Source organism: Erpetoichthys calabaricus, chromosome 1 (assembly GCF_900747795.2).
Source record: "Erpetoichthys calabaricus chromosome 1, fErpCal1.3, whole genome shotgun sequence".
NCBI classification, from domain to species: domain Eukaryota; kingdom Metazoa; phylum Chordata; class Cladistia; order Polypteriformes; family Polypteridae; genus Erpetoichthys; species Erpetoichthys calabaricus.
The window spans coordinates 238,050,833-238,070,418 of NC_041394.2; the positions used below are offsets into that span (position 1 = coordinate 238,050,833).

Genomic DNA, 19,586 nt, shown 5'->3' on the forward strand with positions numbered 1-19,586 from the left:
AAAAAAAAACAATACTGAGATTAATAAAGGATCACCCCCCTCCTAAACAATATTTGTAAACTCAATCAGGTGTAAGCAACCACCATTTCCATTGCAGACCATGGTTACTGGCTTCCACCAGTGATCAACTGTACTCGGTGTGATTAGTGAAGCTGTTCCTGGAGCATTCCCTTGCTTGGAAGTGCAACTGACAGCAAACAACTGACTATGGGTGGCAAGCAATTTTCAAAAGATCTCAGGGATAGAGTTGTGGACAGACAGAAGGCAGGAGATGGATACTAAAAAATCTCAAAAGGCTTTATCAATACCAAGGAGCACAGTAAAGTCCATAATAAAGAAGTGGCACTACTAGGACCCTCCCTGGATCCGGTCACCCCTTCAAACTGGATGGAAGAGCAAGAAGGAAACTGGAAAGAGATGCTACCAAGAGGCCAATGGCCACTTTGAAGGAGTTACAGGACTTTACGGCAAAAAGTGGTCATTGTGTACATGTGACAAAAATTTCACAAGTGCTCCACAATTGTGGCTTGTTTCGAGAGGGTCGCATGGAAAAAGCCACTTCTCAAGAAAGGCCACATTAAGGCTCATTTGAGCTTTGCCAGAATGCACCTTGAAGATTATGATGCTCAGTGGAAAAAGGTCTTATGACCATAAGACCTTTTTCCACTTAGCATCAGAATCTTCAAGGAGACCAAAGAGGAGACCAAAGTCAAACTATTTGGCCTCAATACCAAACGGTACACCTGGCGGAAATCCAATGCACCTCACCATCCACAACACACCATACCTACAGTAAAGCATGGAGGTGGCAGCATCCTGTTGTGGGGGTGTTTCTCTGCCTCAGGGCCTGGGGCTTTCGTTAGGGTAGAAGGAAAAATGGATGGGGCAAAATACCATCAAATTCTTGAGGAAAACCTGCCACCTTCTGTCAGAAAGATGAAGATGGGCAAAATGTTCACCTTTCAACAAGACAACAACCCGAAGCACACAGCAAATTTGACCATACAGTGGCTGAAGGAGAAAAAAGTGAACGTCCTCGTGTGGCCCAGTCAGAGCCCAGACCTAAATCCCATTGAAAATCTGTGGAAAGATTTGAAGATAGCAGTCCACCAACGCTCACCATCCAATTTGACCGAACTTGAACATGCCTTAATAAAACTGAAGAATATTAATTCATAATTCCCTCTATTGCCTCTAGACTATTTCATTAAAACCCCTAAACACCCTCTATAAATTATGGGGTTAGGAGCCCTTAAATATCATTGGGTTAGCTGCCCTCTGTACTAGGCAATACTGTACACTCCTCCCTTATACTGCAACTCTTACTTCAATTTTCTGTTTTTTTAGAAGATTACAGGAATTGTGTCTGTATTGAGAAAAGCAATCTTTATATCCACCTTAATAAAAGGATAAGTGTCTGTATGACTGTCTGGTTGCTATGTCTTTGTCATCGTCATTCCAAAACATGGAGTATAACAAACATTAACACTGCTTTTACAAATCCCATACCAAATGCCATATAATAGAGACATACTCATTTTATGGTGCACTGCAAACATTAACGCCAAAGTCTAGCTTGCTTAAGGATTAGTTAGGGGAAGGGGGAGCACTCACGGCATTGTTTAAGAAGTAAAAAAAAAAAAACCTGTGTAGAACAAACTGCAATATTTAAAGGACACAAAAGAGCTAAAAAATAGTATTGTGTCAGTTTTTATTACTTCCTTTTGGACAAGATGGATTCCTAAGTTAAATTACAAATGATATTTGCTTAGCCCAAATCTACAGTTGGTATACTTGTGAAATTCATTAGTTAATCTGCCATGTTATCATGTTTGCGGTGATGCATTTTGGCATAAATGGGCCAAGTTTGAAAACATATGGCAGGTATTTCATAGGGCACACAGTGTAGTGTTTGTGCCCTGTGAAAAAGTGGCATCCCAATTGGTTTGTGTCTTAATTTGCACTAGCTGTTTCAGGAAGGTGGTGGGGGAAGACTAGATGAGGATTAAACAAACTTGCAAAGACATTTATTTGCATTGCATTCACAAGCATTAGTAGAAATCACAACTTTGGCACAGAGGGTTGTGCTATAGAATCAAAACACAACTGTTTGAGTCCGTAGTAAAGTGGACTCAAATTTTCTTTTTCACAGTGCTGCTACTTTAAAATGAAAGTGAATGCAAACCTTTTATTCCAAATGCACAAGTAACATTTAATTTGTTTAAATCAAAACTCTCACCTGTAAAGAAGCACCAAAGACACGTGTCTGGGCTCAATCGCACAGCCAAGCACAATCCAGTAACATAAACCTAAAAATAATGTGTCAAATTGACTAAACATATTTTTAAAACAAAAGAAAATTATCACTGGAGTTCATGATTATTTTCGGATTCACAGTGGCTGACGATGCCATTAAACTCTTTCTGTACAATTTAATGACTGTTTTGACAAAGGAGAACTCCAGAAGGTAACTTGCCCATGATTTTATTGAAGCAATTTTCTGCTTAACCAGGTTATTCACCTTAACCTGGTTATGTGTGTGCATTTAAATGTACTCATTGATCCCTTAACTAGCAGAAATGTACTGTATTTGCTCAGAAATCACAGGGTGTCATTTCTCCCACTAGCTCCACTCCCTGAGATAACACAACTGCTACATATACTTTGGACACTGGGAAGTTCTTAATGCTGATCCTTCACAGCTTCAGGGACCTTACTCATTCCACACCCTGCTAAAAGGAGTTTCAAGATTCTCCCATTGTTGACATGGCTTCCACTTACATGTCCCAGTTTTCCTTTAATTAATGAACTGGTTTTGTTAAATTGGCCCTGGCATGCATGTGCGAGTGTGTTCATCCTACAATGGGAGGCATTCCTTGCTAAATGTGCTTTGTAGAATACCCCAGGTGAAGCAATTACAGGTGTGAATGCACTTCATTTGGCTCAGAACTCTATACTCCACCTTGTGGATGGGAAAAGTGGCATTTAAAGCCAATAAAAGACAGACCACATCTGCGGCACCAAGGAAAACACAAACTCAAGAGTACAAGCTCTTATATTGCCAGCACTATATAAAGCGGTAAGACGTCTATCTGTCTAGCATCTGTGTCTCTGTTATTGGACATCCACAAGAGGACAGGAATATCCAATGAACAAAGGCGAGTAGCTTGCACAAGATAGTAAACCGTGCAGTATGCGTCCAGCGTCCTTAACAGGGCTGGAATGTCCAATGAAGAAAGGCAATAAGCAGCACAAAAAAAGGGGGGATATAAGGCAAATAAGATGAACAGAGGTTTGTAATTACACAATGCAATCGAAACAAACTTATGATTGTACCATTAAACCTATTTTAATAAATGGGTGCTTGACTAGGTTTGTAATAAACCTGCTAATTTCTGTCCTAGGTGGGCATAAGCATCACATTCAAATAATTCAAAAACAAGTATGACAACTACCTGCTTCATTCTGGATTGATGTTCTCCAAACTTGCCATGACACTGGAGTATTCAGTTTTGCAGAATCACACATGAAAATTGCACGTGTATAAACTGAAGCCCTGGACTGAGGATGAGGATTCTTGAATGTCAGCAAACTTGCTATACTTCCGTAACTCCTTACTGATGGGTCATTCAGTAGTCCTTTACAAAGGAACAAGTTTTGTCTCTTAGCAATTGCTGAACTACATTTGCCTCTGCTGTAACATACCACCAGAAAATGAACCTCTCTCTTTATACATTATAGTCTGTCTGAAGAAGAGGCTTAAGTTGCCTCAAAACCTTGCATATTGTAATTGGGTCACTTAGCCAATAAAAGTTATCATTTTGCTTTACTTCTCATTGTAGTCTGAACTTAAAAGTACTTTGACATTTCTTTTTTGTCTAATAGGTTATTACTGTGAGCAAACACCAATTGAGCTTAGGATCAGACACCCTTATACTATACAATTTTAAGGTCCATGCCATCTTTTCTTGGAAATGTTCTAAAACTGTGTCTCTCTTTTGACAGAACTTTTTTGAGCTTTAATGATACAATGGATATAATGTACAAATTGAACACTACAATTTTTACACATCTATTTTCCAAGTTTTCCTTTTACAGCACTAACAAAACACTTCAAAATGACTTGGGTGGGAAAACAAAGTTTTCAGTAAGTAAACCTTCCTTTATTCATATTAATTTTATTAAAAAGAACATTAAGATATCTGACAAATGAGAGAAACCGTTCAGTTTATCAGGCTTGTTTATTTTAGCTAACAACTAAGCTGCCCCAGTGTCTCATCCAGATACTTCTTCAAGGTTGCCAAGGTTTCTACTTCAACTACATGTCTCAGGACTTGATGGTAACATGCGAGAGAAATTTAAATAAAACACTGGAAAAAAACATCTTGGGAGAGACCGAAATCTCATCTCTACAGAAGCCTTATCGCTTTAATAAAGGAGACTGCTTGGTAAACAAATGTAGTTATCCAGATGTTAAATCTTAAAAGTATGTATTACATGCAATCCTGAAAAAACACTAGTAAAGCATGAAGAGCTCACACAAGGCAACTAAAGGTCTATTCTATACATTAAAAAAACTTCATGCAACTTGATAGTTTGTAGATTCCTTAAAGTACTAGGGTGTTGTACTATTTTGGCCATTATGGACCCAGTGAGAAGTCAAGCAAAATGACACCTTTTATTGGCTAAGTAAACAGATTAAAATGTGCAAGGTTTTCGAGGCAGCTCAGGTCCCTTCTTCATGCAAGTTGTAGTAAAGAAACTGGAGTTCCCGGTGTTTATATATACGTTAGGAAAGAGACGAAACCTTTCATTTTCGCTGGATAGCAGGCTGCTTGTGCTGATCAACAATTTTGCAAAACAAAAGACACTGATTGAGAGGTGTGAAGGAATTTAAGGTGGCCTGGGATTATGACTTTTCTCGTAGGCTTCAGGGATTCTAGTGTTAACAGATCTCTCCAACCCAAGATTCATTTAGCAGGAGAGGAGAGCCATGTATAGTCAAGATCTTTTGATAAGATAATTGTCCAACAAAGTCCTTTTAAGTTTTTGATAAGTTTTCCTTACAATGTGGATCTATAATCAAATCGTCTGCATCAATCAAAATGATGTAAATAGTCCTCATATCTGGCCATCAAACTAGTCTCTATTTAAACCATGTTGTAATGTGTTATATTTTAGCATCAGTTTAACTTCTTATTCCTTTATCTCCTGCTGTGTCCTGCAGTTGCCAATAAGCATGCGACTTTAAAGTCCTTTTCAAAGTGTCCATTGCTGCTGAAGTAAGCTCCTACAAAACATCTCTATTGCCATGCTTAATGTGGAACCTATGTAAATTCATTCTTTGGCAGAATATTTTTCTAGTTTCTCTGACACAGAGTGCAGTGTTGAGAAAGGTCATGCACAGAATCAGGCAGACCACATTAGATGATCTGCAGGTAAATGATCCCTTTATGCAACGTTCTTGTCAGCAGTGTGGTATAACTATATAATCTGTATCATAAACGTGAGCACGCGTTTTACATCTTTTCTGTAGGCAGGGAGATGTACCACTTTCTTTTAGTTCACTCTGGAAGCTTTGAACAATTAGTTGCTGCAGGGATAGTAGTTGTCTGTATGCCAGGAGGGGAGGTTCTAGGAATGCAACACTCAGCATGTCAACAGTAGTTGGTTTCAGGTGAAGTTTATAATTTTGTAAAGTGCTTCAAGATGTGGGTTATAGGCGACAACAACTGGGATGCGGTTTTTGTTTTTATATGGCAGAAGGTTGTCTCTGATTGTAATGTATTGCTTGGCTGAAAATGGTGGAGTGCCTTATATGTTTGGGGTGGAAGCTATCACTTCTCAGGTATGTCCATCTGCCTGTTGGTTTGTGAAAACTAGAGGTCACAGGGGTGTTATCTTTCAGGTGAATGGTGGTGTCAAGGAAGCCGACTTCTTTTTCTGAGTAATTAAACTTCATGTTGGCGTAGAAAGAACTGTATTTGTTATAAAAAGGGAAGAGGTCCTTCTCACTCTCCATCCAGATTATAAATATGTCATCTAAGGAACACAGATAAAACATTAGAATTGCATGTTGACATAAAATCTTCCTCCAATTTTGCTATAAATAGGTTTACGTACTGAGGTGCAAACCGAGAGCCCACTGCAGTCCCCATTTACTGCAAGTGGAAGTCCTGTCCAAATGAGAATAAATTGTCACAGTGAATTTTATCATTTGTATACCTGACTCTGTGGGTAAACAATGTTGTCTAAGGTACATTTCACATGCCAATATGCCATTATCATGGGGGATGTTTGTGTAAAGTGCTTCAACATCCATTGTGGCCAGTAAGGTTCTCACAGGTAAGGAGTCTATAGCAAACAGTTTTTTAGGAAGTCCGTGGTGACTTGAATGTAGCTGGTTGTATTGCAGGCGAGGGGGTTTAAGGATATGCTCCACCCATCCTGAAACATTTTCTGTAAGTGAACCAGTTCCTTACATTATAGGCCTTCCTGGGTTCCATTCTTTGTGGATCTTAGAAAGCATGCAGAAGTAACCCATTTGGGGATTCTCAGGAATTAAACTGCTTACATGATCCCTGGTGTCAAGAGGAAAGCTACTTACCATCTTTTTAGTTACTTCTTGTAGAGATCTACATCTTGTCTGAAGAAGGGGCCTGAGTTGCCTCGAAAGCTTGCATATTGTAATCTTTCTAGTTAGCCAAAAATGATGTCATTTTGCTTAACTTCTTACAACATGGTTTAAATACAGACAAATAGTTTTATGATCAGATATAAGGACTATATACAGCTATCTGACTGACCCAGACGATTTGATTGCAGATCCGCATTGTAAGGAAAACTCATCAAAAACATTAGAATTTGTTGGGCAGTTATTTTATCAAAAGATCTTGACTATACAGTACATTGTTATCTTCTCCTGTTAAATAAATCTTTGGTTGGAGAGGTCCATTAATTTTTTTAATTGAAGATGGCCCACTTAAGGGGTTTATTTCTTTCCTAGTGTGTGTGTGTGTGTGTATGTGGATATATATATTATACATATACATATACACACATAGGGAACTCCAGTTTCTTCACTACAACTTTGCCTGAGGAAGGGGCCTGAGCTGCCTCAAAAACTTGCATATTGTATTCTGTTCACTTAGCCAACAAAAGGTGTAATTTTGCTTGACCTCATAGATGCCTTGAAGAAATGCATTCTACAGTGGCTGTTTGTTAAGAAATGTGCAAGAACAAGAACTTGTTCAACAGAAGTACCTGCAAAAACTCCAACATAATTTACTGAATGAAAAGCACTGGTCTGTAGATTTTGAAATACAATAACATACACACTTTGGGTCATATACAATTTACAAAACAAAAGCAGTTTAATTTGGTTTTATCTCACACAACACCAAGGTAAACTCCTGCAAAGTAATAAGACAGAGAATGAAGTCAAGAAAGTGGTAGTCATGCACAAAGCGCCAACTTGAAAAAATAAAAAAATAAATAATAACAGCAAATTACCTATTGTATTTAAAAGGTCTAAATGATAAATTATAAAACAAAGTAATTTTAGATGTAGCCTGAATAGTTATGGGGCAAAACGATGAGAACAGTCAGGATAGGCAAGCTGCCAATTTCCAGCTGGCATTGGGCTCCACACGTCGTATCCTTTTTTCATTCCCTTGGAAAGACAAGAAAAGCCAATCCAGCCTTACTAAGCTGATGTTTCATCACAACAGGCAATGACAGCTTGTACAACGACTTTATTAGTCTTTTAATACACAGAAACCCTTTAAATGTATGCATTCTGTAAAAAGAGTTAAAAACAGCTAAAAATAAAGACAGGTATTGGAGTTGCACCAATCCATTGTTTGGATCACATTTTTTAAAAGAGAACTGCTACAGCATCATTTTCAAAACCATGCAGCAGTTCTGAAAGTAAATAAAAATCCCTTGTGCAAAGATGTATCTAACCAGTCCTGGACAGCTGCAGAATCAATTGCTTTTTATCCCAGCCCAGCTGTCAGTTATTTAATTAGCCTCAATACTGAATTAATCAAACATTTTTCCATTCCTATAGGCTACAATGGATTTTACTAAAATTATTATAGTGAGACATTAAGATCAACTATAATTTGTAACATTACTTCAAAAGTTTAAGAAAGAACAAATGTGAAGGTGCACCACTAGGAATCTTCATTTAGAGTGCCGAAAAAGTTTTGTAAATAGTATATGACAGGACAACAGTATAACCCCATAATTCTAATGTAGTGGCTAAAGTATACATGCCTCCCAACGCTAAGGATTCATCTGCAGTAGTATTGCCTTTTCACCTTTTTTTGCTACAAGAGTGTTTCACTTCTTTGAAGGAACTGTTCAATTACTTGGAAAGCATACTGCAATGCAGCACAAGAGATTATGAATGCACCAACACAAAAACATAAATGTTGAATTTAAGATCTGCTTAAACACTGAAAAAATATATGTACTGCAAAGTCTGGTGTAATGAAAGCCAGGTGTCATGATGGTATCCCAAACCACAAGGTAATCCAGCATTTGATATGTAGCTCAATCCAAATTATCCTCATTTCTTATAGCTTTCTGATGATATGCATAGTCTGTGATCAGAGCACATACTAGCAGCTTCAATCTGGGTAACATCTGCAAAAGTCACTATTGGTTGTTAATTATTTTATGATGGGAGGAATACTAAATAAAACAGCAAAGTCTACCAAAATTAAGAGAATTCTATTGAAAACAGAAAAAGAACAAAGAGAACCCTATGTCTTCAAAGTCACAAAAAAACACCTTAATCCATGCATTTTTCCACTTTTCTATATATTCAGTCAAAATACAAAAAAAAAAAAAACATTTGTGTTAGATCAATGGATTCTAAACCACAAAGTGACAATTGATTCTATGACTCACTGTGTGACCCCAAGAACATCATTTAATGTACTCATGCTTCAAATGAAACACACACATGTATATTTTAAAAGAATCTCTCCACATTTGGTATATCACTCTTCTTCAAAATTAATAGTTACAAGTCAGCTTTTATTGCAAACAGTGATTTGTATTGATCTAATTCATTAGGATAGTCCAGATTGTTGAGTAGTTATAAGCAACTTGGTGATGTTGTTTAAAGCTAGCGTGGAGTCACCAGACCAGTCACTGATGACCCTTTCTATAAGGCACCAATAATAATAAAAAAAATAAATCATTCTACTGTTACTGGAGCACATGAACTTTGACATGCAAGCGTGACAGACAAAAGTAGCAAAAGGTTACAAAATGTTTAAATATGACAGTTACAATTTGAGACTGCACAAAGAAACAAACAGCTTTGCCACCATTTCGGCTCCTTCAGGACCCCGTTCATTTTCATGTGTATGGGATTTTACAGCAACACAGGTTATTGAAAGCCCTGACAGAACACTTGGTGTTGTTAGCATGAAAATTGGCTCTCTAAAATGTATACTGTATAGGATATGGATTGAAATGGAAGCATTTTATGTAGTCCTGTTGTGTTAGATTATGAGTATCTTAGCTTTTTTTTAACAGGTAATTCTTGTTTTACACATATTATGTACAACAGGAATATGACTTAAAATATGCAGAATGAAATAAACACCAACAGAATCTAAAACGCTCATTACTTCAAAACTCTAGCATGGGCCTTTATTTTTCCAACAGCCATATTTTGTTACAATCATGCATCCCCTATAACACCACCACACAAAGTCTTGTTCTAAAGATATGATTTACCTAAACTGCAGCGTTTAAACCAATCTGTGCGGTACTCTAACATTTGAACGGTTCCATATCGCGTTTATGACCAGTAGAACGGTCGCGACACTTGCGCTACGCGGGTGACAGGTTACACGGTCATGTGCGTTTACGTCTCTGCAATGTGTAGCACTAGTGAAGAAACTCACGAGCTAAAATCCACGCGCTCTGGTGCCTTGTCTATTTTGACTTTGCTCACTAATTTACCTCGCTGTCGTTAATGCGAAGCAACACACAAACGAACCACAGGTGCTATACAACTCAAGTATTTTCCCTTATTAGTTTTCTAAATTCCGTTCAGGTTCAGCCCCATGCCCCTGCGCACGAAGGTAAAACGACGCGCTAATTCTCCAGATGGTCGCATTTTCACACGTCACTCAGTTTTACGTTTTCTTTCAAAGTGACTTATCCATTCATTCAATCATGCATTCATTCATCCATCCACTAACCCCATACCCAGGAGTCGAACCCCGCCGCCCCCCTTTCTCCTTCCTTCCCAGGGAAACTTGGACATCAATGCTCAGCTGCAAAGTCAAGCGCAAACCCTAATCTTTATTTAAAGGACCCAAAGACAGGACGTAAATGGGTGACGGTTAACCCGGATTAAGCAGAGCTTTCAATCTACTTCCATTCTATGCACCGTACCGGAATCCTACCACCTAAGCCATTTCGACAACGGTTTCTGAAACTTCAGTATGGAGAAAGGGATGGGGGGGTAGCATCGAGAGAGGCGTAAGTATGCAAACGGTCAGTGAACATTCTAAAAATGACAAAACTGAGTAATGCTAATCAGTTTGTATTTACTGACACGTATTGTTTTGCCAACGTCGTACCTTTTTTTTTTAAAAACGGGAGGCGTTTTGTGCAGTCTGCCGCCGACTACTTCAAAGGCCTGCGTGGAAGGCATTCACTTATGCATAAAACTTTTGTGCGATCAAGTGCCGTGTAGAATAAGTGACCTTTATACAAGGGCCGATCGCGGCGTTCAAATGCTTGGCTACATTCGGATGGGAGGGGAGGGGGTGCACACCCGTAACGATTGGACAAGGAGGCATCAGCAGCTGCAGAAACTTTCAATTGAATTCCAAGACAACAGTTAGCCGGATCCGAATTCTTTTCAAACAATACTAACCATTTCCACAGCAGACCCACCAATGAAAAAGAAACCGGGTTATCAAGGACCCCCCAGCCCCCCTGGAAAAAACAATACTCAAGAAGTGCCTGCTGCATCGTGTCAGTTGCAGCCGGTGTGCGCAAAAACAGCACCGTCGTGGCGCAGAGAGCTGTAGAAAAAAAACAGAAAGAAAGCTCAGATAGACGTACACAGAAACGTGTATATGGGTTAACAAGTGCATTACACCAACCCGACGAAGATACGCGTTTTAAAGCTTTCTTAGTGGGCATTCTGCGATCCTGGACGCAAAAAAAGCAGTTTGCCATTCTCATGGCACGATTTGCATCGCCCCATTATCCCCCTGAAATCTCCTTTACACGGCTACATTGTCAACCCAAAACGTCCCTCTTTCGGGCCACAAAAGGCCAGATTAACTTGATCAAAGGAAAAGCCAATTACTAAACGCACCTTTCAAACCGTAAAAGAGAGGGGCCCCTTTTTTTGCTGATCGCTGTGTGCATGGCTGAAGAGTGCAGCGTAAAAGCGGGACGAACCAAAGAGAAATTAGCCAAAGCGGAAAAATAACCCACCTGCACCGAACTATGCGCATTTCGCCTCGTGAACCCCCAACCTGTTGTTTCCATTTCCACACTAGCTCGAAAAGCGTCATGCCGCCCTATTAAAAGCAACCCGAAAACGGACCGGTACCGAGCTGAACGTGTTGCGCTCTGCGGTTCAGTGCCACCTTTTCCAACAAGCTTGGCGCACAGCGCCGGTGACCCTTCCGGCTTTGCGCGTCGTTTCACGGCCTTCGCTTGGGCACAACACACCGTAACAGTGGCAAAACATTATGCCGACGAAACCGGCAACCGAATCAATGCCGCTGACAAAGTCCAGCGCTCGTTTCGGCTTCACAAATCGATGCGTTTTCTCTTTTTCGCGCACGGCTGAAACACAAGAGCGAGCGAATGACGCCATTTTCTGAAGAGGGGGAAAACACAACCGCGTACGGGAAACGGTTAGGCAAAGAAATGGACCCCTTTTAGGGTGAACCTGGGCTCCGAATATGTCCAGGGCCCTGTATGGTACGATGTGGTAAATGGCCTCACCTGTGCGACCTGGCCTGAAGCGGAAACCCAGGAGGGAAACACTGGCAGAGCGGAGTCACGCGATTGCGTCCGTGCGGCTTCCTTGAGCTTCTGCGCCTCGCTATCTCTCTACTGGAGACTGTTTATTACTCCTCCGGCGGCAGCTGCCTTTGTGCGCCGTGTGAGAGGGAGAGCTTTCACAACTCAAGAGCTGCGGCTGCTGCGCAAAGTTGCAGCACTCGGAATGTCAGGACCCCTGTCACTTGGAGGGTGGGGTGCGATGGGCCCCCCTCCGTGTTGCGCTAGCTGGCTTCGGCTCACTTCAATATGATGCGTCCTTTTAGCGGAACGCATACGTTTCTGCCCTTGCCGGTTTCCCTAACGTTAAATCAGAAAAAAACGAAATAGAAATATACACGTCTGTACTTAATTGTTTATTTTCTGTTAAATCCGCTTATTACTTTAATCCTTATCGAGGACAGTAAAGTAGGTGTAAGACAGTTATCTTCACCCTAATATCCGTTATTCCACTCGCGTCACTTCGACAGTTGTTGAAAGATTAATGTTGGGACGAGGTTTTAAACTCAGTTCCGGAGGCGGCTCATCAGCTGCTGGTTTTCGTGGCCATCGCCTGTTAATTCGAAGTGAATTCCTACTGTTAATTTTATTAATCGTTTCATTATTTTTGAGGCTCATTTATCTATCCGCGATCTTTGAATTTGTCATCAGCGCGGTTTTTATTTAATAATGAAATTCAGAAAGATACCGCACCTCCTGCAGTCGGAACGTATACTTTCCATTTTCAGTTTGGCTTCAGTTTTCCCGTAGCGCTTTAGAATTGTAGTTTTAAAAGCATGTCATAGCGAATCTGTTATACACTTTAATGCTAAAGCCTTTTTTTTTTTTTTAGATCTGTACAGTAGTTGTTGTACAACAGGTAAGCCAGAGAGGTGGTTCTGAACGACGCCACAGGGGAACCCCAAAAGACCTGTCCTCATGATGGTTCCAGAAAGAACCTTAGTTTATTTAGATACATACCAGGCTCCACCCAGTAAGTAACCACGACTAGATGGTAACAGATTTGAGAAATACCATGTCATCATCTTAAAAGGACTTTTTCTTCATACAGTAGCACAGGCTAAATTCGGGTTTCCATAATCTGTTAGTGTCCTGCTAGATAACATACCAGACATTAAAGATTTCAGTGTGTTTTATTTTCTACATGTTAGGAAGCTTTTCAAAGGTCCAATTTCATGTGCAAAGAACACTTCCAAGAATGAAATGCTTGGTTAAGTAATAGTTCTATGAGGAACCACCTAACTCATTAAAGAACCATAAACTGTCATTAAAGAACAAGTATTTTTAAGAGTGCTGTAGATCTTACTGTCACTGGTGCATTGTAAGTCTTATTGATAACAAACAAAATAGTTAAGGTCTTGTTCCAAAGTAAAACTTCTGAATTGAGACTTTACAGGCTTGCCATAGTTAATCTGTTAGACATGATTTTTCTGCGACACCAGCACTGCTTCTTTTCAGATCTTCTTACATTGCAGGAACTAACCAATAGATGCATTACAGGTAACAAAACATTTAAGTTCTTGTTCAATAGCTGTAATTGATTAAGTGATGTGAAGCGGTAGCCCTTAGTGTTCCCATTTTTATTGTATGTGACTTAAAATCAAAGTTCTTTCTTATTTTTGTTCATAGCATCACATTTAATAATGAGATTGTTTGTTTGTAAATAAGTATTCATCATGTAATCAGATAAAATGGCCTAATTCCCAAACATAAATGTAAAACATATGAATAAAATAATTAGAAATAATACATGATAAATAAGATGAGGCACCCATCATCTCCAGTCCACAAAATATTTTAGATGGTGGAATAAAGGTCTGTATAAGTAAAGCACATCATTGTCGTGGAAGAAACTGATTGGAACGAAAATCTTCCAGTACATTAATTTAAAGGCAGCGGATGGAGAGCTCAATGTTTAATGCAACTGCCTTGTTTCTCCAGGGGACTACTGGCCTTGCAAAGCTTTCATGTCCCTGCCATGTCTATAAGGGGTTTTACTTCGACATTCTAAGGAAATGCAGCTAGATTAATTAGTCTGCTGTATGTGTTTGTGTGTGTCATTCTATGGCCTAGACTCCAATGAAAATATATAATGGGTAAAATGCTTAATTTTTTTATTGAGGAAATGACCTTTACCCATTTTTTTTTCCTTTGAATGCTGCTGCCTAATGGATTTAACATTATGAATTAAAATCCTGCATTCTGTCATTATCTCTGTGAAGTTTGCATGTTCTTCCCATGTCCACATAGGTTTTCTTTTTACATGCCCAACTTGTTTGAATTAGTTTAATTACTGATATTAATTTGGCTCTGTAGCAACTGGATTAAGTTGGTTTGAGAATGTTATATTATGGTTAGGTGGATTGGTGATGCTAAAATTGGCCGTATTGTGTGTTTGACTTGGAGTGTGTTCTCCCTGTGATTGACTGGCATCCCACCCAGGGACTTTTCCTGATCTACGATGATGCCTGTTGTGATATTCTTCAGCCTCCGCATTACCCTGCTCTCAATAAGCGAGTTTCAAAGCTGGATGGGTAGATTTATAGTTGTCCAATTTACAGTTGACCGTTATCTAAAGTGCATACCTTTGAAAGATGAGAATAAAATCAATGTAAGCAGAGAGATAAATCCATGTAGCCATGGAGAGAAGTTGTAGGCTCCACACAGATGGTCACTGGTTTGGTGTTTGAGCCCAGAGTTGTGGAGCTGCAAGGAAGCAGGACTAACCACTACCTATTATACTGTCTTATTTTACAATTTTCCTGAAAAAAATCTTACTTTGCATGCTTCAGTTTTGAAATTCTAGTTTTCTTTCTAGGGATGCATTCATAAAAACAACATTTTCTCTTTACATTGTAACATTATGATTTGTAATTTATATAGATAAAAGCTTATAGAAATAAATGCTATCATTTCATTGGTCTAGATTGTATTTTTCTTTGCTCTACAAAACTTCTTTTGATGATAGATAATGTGAACAGGAGTACCAAAAAAAACAAAACTGCCTGCCTTGTGAGGAACTGATGCTACCATATTTCTATGGCAGGTTAAATAAATGCATGGATTATGTCTGGCTGACCTTTGATGAACACTACTGTTTCTCTTACTTACAAAGTAAGCAAGCAATCACTGAAATAATCAGAAAGCATTTAAGAATTAAAAAAAAGATTACACTAAGTCTTCACACTCTGTAAATCAATGTATTTATTTTAGTTAATGCTTTTATCCAAAGTGACTTACAAATCACAAACGCATATACTTTTTTTTTTTGTATGGTTGAAACACCAACAGGTTAAGTGAGTTGCTGGTATAAATTCCCTCATGTTAGTCACTAGACCACACTATCTATTTAGCATTAGCCCCTGTTATAGTATTAACAGCCCTAAGCCATTTAGTGCAAATCTCTACAAAACTTTCTATAGTGGCCTAGTTCAATTTTTGGTCATTACTCATTGTAATTCAACACATGATCTTTTAGGTTAGCTAGAAACCTTTTGCACTGCATTAGATTTAGACATGGTCATTAACTTGCTTACTCTTGTGCTAGAGTCACTCTGTTGTTGTTTTTCCTTTGTGACTAGAAATTCTTTCTGGAATGCTAATCCTTCCTAGTCTTGAGTCTTTTACCAACTGGAAAACATCAATTTAACTCAACAATCCTCCTAGTTTTGGTATTTTTGGTATATTCACAATATAGTATGCCCTAAATACCATCACCACAATTTAATGTTCAGGTACAAGTTTATGCATTTACTTATTTGGCTGATGCCTTTATCTTACACATTTATGATACAATTGATTACTTTTCTTTTGGCTTTCCAGTTGGAGCACAGGCAGGTACTCGGGGTCACACAGTGTCAGTAGTGGGATTTGAACCCACAACCTCAGGGTTTGAAGTCCAATGTCTTAACCACTATGCCACGCTGCTGCTAGTTTGTTTTACATGCATACCTATTGCAATGAAATTCTTACTTGCATGTCCCCTCTGAATAGTGACAATGAAACGCAAAAAGAAAGATGCTTAATAAATAAACAGCACATGGAAATTGAAATTATATACTCGGTGGTTTCAGGCAGTATTCAGACCCCTTCACTTTCTCAATAGTTTGTGTCAGAAAAAGTTGGAATGGTATGTGAGTGAAATGTGTTGCAGGCCTGAAAAGCAGGATGTATGGATGATTTTTTTCTTTTTAATTTTCTATACCATCCCAACTTATTCTGATTTGGGGTTGCAGATTTAATTTTAAATAGATAAATTTGCCACGTTTTTGCCCATCTACACTCGATAACCCATAATGACAAAATAAAAACATTTTTTCAGAAAGGTTTGCAAATTTATGAAAAATCAAAAACTGAATTATCTCATAACTTCTAAGTATTCCGTTCATTTGGTGTGGAACAGCAAATTATGGTCAGGTGCATCCTGTTTGACTAAACAGATTAAGTGGCCTAATGAGTACAGTCAGCAAGATCAAATGTTTCAACCCAAGAAACCAGTATGTTCAAGCACGTTGCTGTTGAGCTTTAAAGAATTTTGAGAGATTTGTTCACGCTGCAACAACATCCATTGCACAGATAGCCACACAGTCAAAATATTCGCTCGATGAACGCCTGTAATGCAGGTGTACAAACATGGTCCTCGGCCACTGGCGCCAGCAGACTGTATGTTGACGATTTCTGCTGCCAGTACTGAAGCTGGTGAGGCACTGACTCCTTCAGAGTCAGATTTACAAATATATGAACCAAAAAGAGTAGCTTATTCACTATTCAGCTGGCACAATGCACATTGACTACTGTATATGTTTCAAATCTCATCAGCATTCTTTACACTCGCATCGGTAAGGCACATACAGTATTTGGCTAAGAAAGAATGTTACATTTACAGCAGCAAGAGAGAGCGGAGAGAGCGCATTTGCTCTGCACCCTCCATGTGTTCTAAGTTTGCTGTTGCAATTCCTCAATTCATACTCATTCAATATAAGTGAAAGTATAGAGTGGTGTACAAAAAACATGGATTTCAATTTTGACCTTAATTGAAATATTTTAGTTGTTTTTAAAAGCTTTTAATTCTGCTGTTTTTAATCGATTTTAATGCAGACTGTTCAACAAAAGGATAACAAGAAAAACAAAAGAATATTTTATTTAGTCATAATTTAGTTTTTAAATATTGGATTTTTTTTCTTAGTCTGATCCCACTTTTTATAAAATTGAAAACTGTTTATGGTCTTACCTTTATTTGTAAATGAAGTCCATGTGCCTATCCTTCTCCATGAAAATCTCCGTCACTTTCTTGTAAAAGTCTTCCTTATTTTCCTTTAGTTTTAAAAGTCTTAATCTTCCATTTTGGCAGTCAGTGGGAACAAAAAATAAAAATAAATGGACCGCTGCAGTGCACTTGACTTCCTGCTATCGCTAACTTATTGGCACCTAGAGCCTCTGCGTAGAAGAACAGCAGCAACGAGCACCTGTTGGGGTCATATCTGCTCCTTCAGTGCGGCACAGTACTGTCTGCCTCACCTTGTGCCTTTTCACTGCGGTTTTATGGCCGATCAAACAAGACTAGATATGTCACACACATTCATTAAAGATATCAGCCAGACTGTGGATAGAGAGACAGAAACAGGCACGTGCCAATTGCAAGCATCAACCCAGTGTGTGAGGGAGAGCGCAGTCAGAGGTGAGGTGAGGCTCATCGGTGCCGCATCTCGCGTTTCTCCCCTGTAACAGAAAATGTGCCAATTTAGCGATTTTTCACTATAAAAATGATCAAAATTATTGGAATCAAACAGAAAACAAATGTATAGAACAGACAAGTGGACAATTTTACAGTATTTTATGTTATCATTGTTAGTTTTTTTTATTTTTCATGATGGTCCCTGACTGCATGTCCCTGAAGTGCAGTCATGGTGCCAGAGAAGTGCTGGACTTCCACTAAGTACTGATCCAGCTGGTCCTGCATTGAAACTCGGAGACTCTTTTTTTTTTTTTCTTCTTGCACACTATATTTGCTTTTATTATCATCTGCGCTGTAGTTAAAGTATTTCCACACATTACTTTCTTGCTTTCTACCTGCAAACATCTGCAAAACTCGCCATCGTCAACCACAAGTGCTTACTGCTTCAACCCAACGAGCCAAATGTGCTCAACAAAAAACAGTCCTTTTACGGAAGTTGTGCCATGTGACTACAGTAAGCCCATGTTATAAGATCACTGTATAGTGAACAGCGCAACGTAACTGAACGCTAAGGGCAACCTACAAACAGCCCCTCTGCACGACTGAACTGGACTGAACGAAAATGCTATTGCTGTTTTTTTCATTTTTACTCAATTTTCATTCTCATTTTAGTTTGTTCACATATCACTAATTTTTATTTTTATTGAGTTTCTGTTTGCCTTAATTTCAGTTCTCGTTCTTGTAAAACGAAAAACGATATTTTTAGTTCTAGTTCTCATTTTCGTTATGAAAATATCACTGGCCACTTCATTTCATCACTGATGGTTACTTCAAAAAATGTAAAAGCTGATGACCCTCTTAACCTCATCCTCTCTATAGTGCCTTAACATATGCTTTTGTTTCTTCAGCAATGGACCTTCCTGCTAGTGTGCCACACAACTTATATTTTGAGAGGAAACAGGAAGTTCTTTAATAATCAACCATTCACTCCAGTCTCTTTGAAAGGCCTTTATGGTTCTTTGAAAGTAATCTAAGGCTTTGAATGACCTTAACAGTTTTTGTCAAGTAGAAATAATTTGACTGTATGCTACAATGGTGGGCCTGACAGAATCTCAAGGAAAATTCAAAGAGCCTATGTATTTGTGACGCATAATAACTGGTTCTTAATATATGAATTTTTTTCCCAGCATCTGCTTATTCAGAATATTTTAACCCTTTGAGTGTTCATCCAAGACAATGATGAGCAAAATGTACAAACAGGCAATGAGTTTGGGCATTAACAGGGCTTCCAGTCCAGCATAGCTTGACAACTCTTGTTGACCTAATCTTTCCTAAATATTGTAGAACTGAGTTGTGAAGGTCCTTAATGTGGTAATTTTAAGCGCACAACCTGGTAATCACATGCTTCTCTATGAAGAAGTACATAAAAAATAGCTTCCATCTGTATGACCATGTTTTTTTAAAGTAACAATTGGGATGTAGAGGGTAGCATGGTTGGTCCTCATAAAGCTAGTGTTCCAGATGCTGCCTGTGTAGAGTTTGCATGTTTTGCAGATGTTCTGGTTTTCCTCTCACATTTCAAAGACATGTAATGTTAACTTGTGACCCTAAACTAGTCCATTGTGGACACATGCACGAATGATGAGACATGTGAAGGATAGAGGCCCAGTGCTGCTGGGATGGGCTCATGCGACCCTAAACTGGATGAATTCTTTTTCTTAGCTCCTACCCTGGTATTATTCTAGGAGCTTTTCTTAAAGCTTTCTCTCATATTGCTATGTGCTTCTAGTAAAATGGGCGCCAAAAATGCATAGTCATCCAAATTTAATTTCATAATTTGTTCTCCAATTCA

General features: G+C 38.8%; 1 protein-coding gene across 1 annotated transcript in view; it reads right to left on the minus strand.

Annotated features, from left to right (window-relative positions):
- Window positions 1–12,258, minus strand: part of znf800a (zinc finger protein 800a) — a 125,589-nt gene extending 113,331 nt beyond the window's left edge. Inside the window, 1 exon segment of the mRNA XM_028812793.2 lies at window positions 12,004–12,258. The gene's annotated coding sequence lies outside the window, so the exon portion shown is untranslated.
- Window positions 12,259–19,586: the final 7,328 nt, after the last annotated feature.